Source organism: Gossypium hirsutum, chromosome A04 (genome assembly GCF_007990345.1).
Source record: "Gossypium hirsutum isolate 1008001.06 chromosome A04, Gossypium_hirsutum_v2.1, whole genome shotgun sequence".
NCBI lineage: Eukaryota > Viridiplantae > Streptophyta > Magnoliopsida > Malvales > Malvaceae > Gossypium > Gossypium hirsutum.
In genome coordinates this window covers 46,271,635-46,278,448 of record NC_053427.1, presented here as the reverse complement: position 1 = coordinate 46,278,448, position 6,814 = coordinate 46,271,635, and the positions used below count along the sequence as shown (strand labels likewise).

At 39.2% G+C, this 6,814-nt stretch overlaps 2 non-coding genes across 2 annotated transcripts; both read right to left on the bottom strand.

Moving 5' to 3' along the window:
* Positions 1 to 1,987: 1,987 nt before the first annotated feature.
* Positions 1,988 to 2,092, bottom strand: LOC121228449 (small nucleolar RNA R71). Its single transcript, XR_005926025.1, has one exon. It is a non-coding gene; the product is annotated as a small nucleolar RNA R71 (small nucleolar RNA).
* A 2,257-nt stretch (positions 2,093 to 4,349) lies between these two features.
* LOC121228490 (small nucleolar RNA R71) lies at positions 4,350 to 4,455 on the bottom strand. Its single transcript, XR_005926066.1, has one exon. It is a non-coding gene; the product is annotated as a small nucleolar RNA R71 (small nucleolar RNA).
* Between the last annotated feature and the right edge of the window lie 2,359 nt (positions 4,456 to 6,814).

Genomic DNA, 6,814 nt, shown 5'->3' with positions numbered 1-6,814 from the left:
AAGCTCAAGGAGTTAAAGGAGGTGAATCGAGCAAAGGCAAAGAAAAGGTCATCGAGTAGCCGAGTTGGAACCGTCTTACCCAACACGAGGTAAGTCATTAAGCATGTAGTTGGTATTATTTCAAATGGTCATAATGTTTATGTTTTGATGCTGAATGGAATGAATAAATATACATATATATATTTGCATGTACGTATGTGATGATGAAATTGTTGAATGAAAAGAAAAGAGGTAAGATGTACTGAGTTGCTGATCTCGGCACTAAACGTGCGGGTATAACCATTTATGACCATGAGATTGGCGCTAAGTGCGCGGGATTGAATTGTACAGCACTAAGTGTGCGATTTGACTATGTTGCACTAAGTGTGCGAAATGAATATGATGCACTAAGTGTGCGAATTGACCATGCGGCACTAAGTGTGCGAGTTTGACTATGTAGCACTAAGTGTGCGATTTGATTACGTAGCACTAAGTGTGCGAGTTGAATATATAGCACTGAGTGTGCGGACTCAATATACATTCGTGAATCATTATGGACACTATGTGTGCGACACTATTGAGTCGATCGCGGACAGCGGATCGGGTAAGTGTCTTGAGTACATGGCTAATAGGTGCTATGCTTATACTTGGTGTTGAGCTCGGTAAGTTTGAACCTATGTGACAACTATACTTGAAGTCACGTACATAAAATTTATCGTAGGATGGGTGAAAGGCCGTTTAGTCGTTTGATTGTAACGAAAATAAATTGATTTATGAAAATGCTTCAATGTCCTATTGATGAGTATATGGAATGTGAATGCATGAATTGATATGAAACTGAATCGATAGGTTGGAGGAACTATGGTATGGTTCGGTATGGATGGAGTAAATTGTCTCGTTCCATTTTGTTTCCTCTTGTGATAATGTTATTGATGGATGGTAGTGCATTGCTTATGACTTACTGAGTTATAAACTCACTCGGTGTTTCCTTGTCACCCATTATAGGTTGCTTGGACTCATCTATTTTTGCGGGGTCAGGCCGTCATCGAAGTCATCACACCGGATAGCAAGTTTTGGTACTTTCTTCTTAGTTGGCTTAGAAGAACATTTTGGCATGTATAAGCTATTACGTTGTGTTTGAACTTTGGCATGTAAACTTTAAGCCATGCGAAAATGGCACGAATGTTCGATTGAGTTGGATCAAGGGTAGGCATGAAATGGACCTAGTTACTTTCGTAACAGATGCTGGCAGCAGCAGTGTCATGAGATTGAAAAATCACTAAAAATAGTAGGAGTGGAATTAATTGATGAATAAATTATGTAATCGAAGCCCAATGAGTCTGTTTTCATGAGGAAGTAACGAAAAGATCATATGGGCAGTATATTAAGAGATAATCAGATTTTTGTGGGACAGGGCCAGAACGGTTTCTGGATTCCCTGCTCCGACTTCGGAAATTCATTATAAATTAACCAGAGATAATTAGGGGTCGTACCATATATGTACAGATTCCTCTCTGAGTCTAGTTTTCATAGAAACAAACGGCATCAGTATTGAAGCCCCGTGCAGGGAGATATCCAAGTCGTAATGGGCAAAGGTCAGTGTAGTCGACCCCTGCAATATGGGAGACTTTGACTAATAAACTGTACTAATTGGCCCGACCAAAAATTCTAGAAAAAAATACATAGATGGGCACTTGAGTCTAGTTTCTGGGAAAAATCACGAAACTGATTTTCGAGTTACGAAACTCAAGATATGATTTTTAAAACGACTAGTACACAGATTGGGCAGTGTCTGGAAAATAAATTTTATAAGGGGTTAAAGTCAGTTAACACCTCGTGTTCGACTCCGGTGTCGGTTTCGGGTTCGGGGTGTTACAGGTTATTTCCCTTTTCATTGAAGAATAAGGCTAAACAGTGGTTGAACTCCTTACCATGGGGGTCAATCACCACTTGGGAACAAATGACCGAAAAATTTTTGCTTAAATATTTTTCGTCGGCTAAAACGGCTATTAAGGAATGATATCTCTTCTTTTGTGCAGATGGATTTAGAAACACTTTATGATGCATGGGAGAGGTACAAGGATCTATTGAGAAGGTACCCTCACCATGGGTTCCCTCTTTGGCTACAAGATCAAACTTTCCACAATGGTTTGAATCCCTCAACTAGACAAATGATCAATGCAGCTACTGGCGGAGCCATCAATAATAAGACACCTGAAAAAGCTTATGAGTTCATCAAAGAGATGTCACTGAATAATTATGATAAACCGTAATTTATACATATTTCTATCCCATGCTTAGCACATTTTATGGATGATTTTTCCTTCAAATTGGTGAATTCGGTGCTCCTAATGCCTTAATTTCATGTTTTATACTTAGGTGAGTGTAGGAGAGTGAAAGAAACGAGAAATGGGCCAAAAAGGGAGAAAATGAGCCAATGTACGAAATCAACATGGCCTGGACTTCCTCACACGGGCAGACCACACGGCCGTGTCCCTTTGGCAAGGTCAAAGCACGATTTACACGGGTAGGTCACACACCCGTGCCAATTTAACAGCGCTGACCACTGCCTTTAACAATCGCACACGGGTGTGTCACACGAGCGTGTCCCTACCGAGCCCAAGTTTAGTCCAATTTAGAAAAGGCCAATTTTTAGGGCTCTTAGGCATTCCAAAGCCTATTTAAACACCTGAAGAGGCACTTAGACGGGGGACGCAGAGGAGGAAGCAAGGAATTACTCAAGGAAAGCGGATCAATCCATCTCAGAAGCCAAATTCAGCATCAAGACTGAAGATCTCCCTTCAAATTCCCTCAGGAGTTTTGGGTTTTCTTATGTTTTGTTATTTTTATTCTTTTGAGATGTTTTCTTTCATTAGTATGAATAAAACCCCTAAATACCTAAGGGGAATGAAACCTAAGACGGATCTTGTTATTGTTATTTGAATTGTATGATAAATATTTGACTTCTTCTTAATTATGTGTTCTTAATTCTTTTTTTGATATTCCAGGATATTGATTCAAGTTAAGCTCTTATTCAGAGGAGGAATAGACCCTGTCTAAGAGAAAATTTGTCATAATTAAGCGGAGTTGGTTGCACGCCTAGAGATAGGGTGACAAAATTTTGCCGGATTAGGGTGAAACCTAATAAAGGGATCTATAGATCGAGTTAATGCAACCCTAAGGCGTTAATTAGAAAGAGATTTCAATTATTCAAACTAGGGTTAGACGTTGTTAGTCTCGAGAGAGATAATAATATAACTTAGGGATCTCTGCAGAACAAGTTGAATGAATAAATCGTCCGATTCAGAGTCAAATAACAAGTGAAGTCTAGGTGGATTTTTCCTTAGGTATTATATTAATCAATCGAGTTTTCCAAAAAGTATTTTCCCCAAATTTCTTTTCTGTGATTTCTTAGTTTAGTTAATTAGTTAGATAAATAAAACCCTTTTATTTTTTTAGGCTAGATAATAAAAAGAAAGTTGATACTAGTACTTTTAGTTCCTTTGGGTTCGATAATCCGGTCTTGCTAAAGCTATACTACTGTTCGATAGGTACACTTGCCTTCATCGTGATAATAGTTAGTTTCAAGAATGATTCACTATAAATATTTAAAACCTGTCACGAATATCACGTATCAAGTTTTTGGCACCGTTACCGGGGAACTAAGATATTAGGAACACTCGATTTTTATTACTTTAGCCATTTACTTTTACTGCAATTTAAAATTTATTCTAATTTTTATTACTAATTCTTCTTTTTCTCTTTTTCTTGCAGGTTCTTATAGTTTATGACTAGGAGAAACCCGTCAGGACCATTAATTTTTGACAGTGAGATCGACCGCACAGTTCGCAGAAATCGGAGAGAAATAAGGCGAAGCCTAAGATACATAGAGGACGAGCAAAAGGACAATACTTCAACCACAACTGAGGAGATGGCTGAAAACCAAGAAAAGTTTCTACCTCCTGCGATTGCTGCTGATCCAGTAAATCAGAATTTTAATTCATGTACTATGTATGATTATGCTAAACCTAATTTTACAGGAACTGAGTCAAGTATAGTTAGACTTGTTATTGCTGCAAATAATTTTTAACTGAAACCTAACACAATTCAAATGATACAATAGTTTGTTCAGTTTGATGGTTTGCAGGAGGAGGATCCCAACGCTCACTTGGAAAATTTCCTAGAATTTTGTGATACCTTTAAAATTAATGGTGTTTCTGATGATGCCATTCGACTTCGGTTGTTTCCCTTTTCGTCAAGGAATAAGGCTAAACAATGGTTGAACTCGTTACCACGAGGGTCAATCACTACTTGGGAACAAATGACCGAAAATTTTTTATTAAAATAATTTCCACAGGCTAAAATAGCCAAATTACTTAATGGTATCTCTTCTTTTCTGCAGATGGATATAGAAACACTCTACGATGCATGGGAGAGATACAAGGACCTTTTGAGAAGTTGCCCTCACCATGGATTACCACTCTGGCTATAGGTTCAAACTTTTCATAATGGCCTGAATCCTTCGACTCGACAAATGGTTGACGCAGCTACTGGCGGAACCATCAATAATAAAACACCTGAAGATGCCTATGAATTGATAGAGGAGATGTCACTGAATAACTATTAGTGGCAAGTCATGAGGACAAGGCCAACGAAAACAGCCGGTGTTTATAATGTTGATTCAGTCACCATGCTCTCTAATCAGGTAGATCTCTTGAATAAGAAAATTGATGGTTTTCTTAGTTCTTCACAGGTTCACCCTGTAATGCAGTGCGAAGCAAATGAAGGTGGTTCGAGCAATTCAAAATACCCACCTTATGGCCACAACAAGGAGAACGAGTAGTTAAATTACATGGGTAATAATCCTCGATCTCAAAACAATCCTTATAGTAATACTTACAATGCAGGTTAGAGGAATCACCCAAATTTTTCATGGGGAGGCCAAGGAAATCAGAAACCACCACCCCCTCCAGGCTTTCGGCAACCACCATACAAGCAGGAGAAAAAGCCGAACCTTGAGGAGATGCTAACCAAATTCATCTCGGTGTCAGAGACTCATTTTTAGAATATTGAGATGACACTCAAAAATCATCAAGCATCAATCTAGGGGCTCAAAACTCAGATTGGACAGCTTGCTAAGTTAATTTTCGAACAACCACAAGGTAGCCTGCCAAGTAATACTGAATCTAACCCAAGGGAGCAACTCAACCGATTGCCATTCAAGATGAGGAAGGGTTAGTTGCAAAACCAAGGCCAGAAACAGTGGTAAGCAAAGGTAAGAATGAGGTCGGCCAAAATGACAAATTTATATTCCTAGTTGATTTTGTTGTTTTGGACATAGAAGAGGACAGTAATGTTCCTTTAATTTTGGGAAGGCCCTTTTTAGCAACTGCTAGAACAATTATTGATGTTGGTGCAGGTGAACTCACACTTCGTGTAGGAGATGAAACAATCAACCTTCAAGCTCAAAACCCAAACAACACATCGAAAATTAAAGGTGATTGTACAAATTGTTCTACTAAGACTGACCATACAGTGCAACCTACTTTGCAGGAAATAAGTTCGAAGGACACACACGAGCCTTGTTCAATCCACAACAAAGAATCTACCCATGAAGAACGAAGGTTACGAATCGAGGAGTTAAAAGAATGGCTGACATTTAAACTGAGAAAACACGATAAACCAAAACTACGCCAGAACAAGCCCAATGCCTCACTAAATCAACTTCAAGTTGGAGACAAAGTACTACTATATGCAGTGGATCCTCGAATCGCCACTTTTGAACCGAATGAAGAAACCCCTCTTACGGTAACTAGCATTTTTCCATACTGTACGGTCGAGGTAAATCACCCCAAATTTGGCACGTTCAAGGTAAATAGTACTCGTCTTGAACCTTATGCTAATAACATCTATAGCAGGGATGAGGAGTGTAAACTCCTCGATCCACCATGATCACACACCAAAGAGGTAAGTCGAGCTTAGACTATAAATAAGTGCTTATCAGGAAGCAACCCGAGCACTAACAATATTAATTTCTTTAAATTTTAGTTTTAACATCTAACATACTAACCGACTCATGGAACACAGGCTTTCTAAAGCACACACGAGCGTGCCTTAGGCCATGTGAAAATAGGGCAAAATTTTCCCCAACACGGGATGCGATAAGTTGCCGCGGTCGTGCGTTAGGACCGTGGGTGAATGGGTGAACCTACCAAAATAACACGAGTGTGCACCACGCCCGTGTCCAAAACCCGTGGTCTAACCTGTTAGATTAACACGGGAGTGGGCCTACATACATGGTCGTGGGAGAAGCGAACAAAAATAGACACGACCGTGCGACACGGCCGTGTGCACCCACACACCCAAGGAACACTGGTGTAGACCAAATTTCAAACGAGCCCAAATTTAAAATTCGCGAATAACACGAGAAAAAATTAGGGAACACGGACATGTCCCTTGGCCGTGTGTCCCAAAATCTATAAATACCCTTCACTATTCATCATCTTCTTCACCCAAAATCCCTAACCCTAGCCACTGCAAGTCCACACAGTCTTCCTGGCATGCCCATGCCCTGCCTCCAACTCCATTTTCGACACCCATTCTCATCTTTTTAGCTTTTGTTTACTCTTTTCTCTCTATTTTCTTAATCTCTTTTACTAATTTTATGATTCTTATGGTTTTATTTGGCAGATTTTTTATTTATATTCATAGTTCTCACTATAGTCATGCTTATACGTTTATTCTTTTCCATTTTAGTCAATGCTTTCTGATACATATCATTTTTTTCGTGTGTTCCCATAAGAGTCTAGTTCAGTCATTTTATGTTGAGAATAAT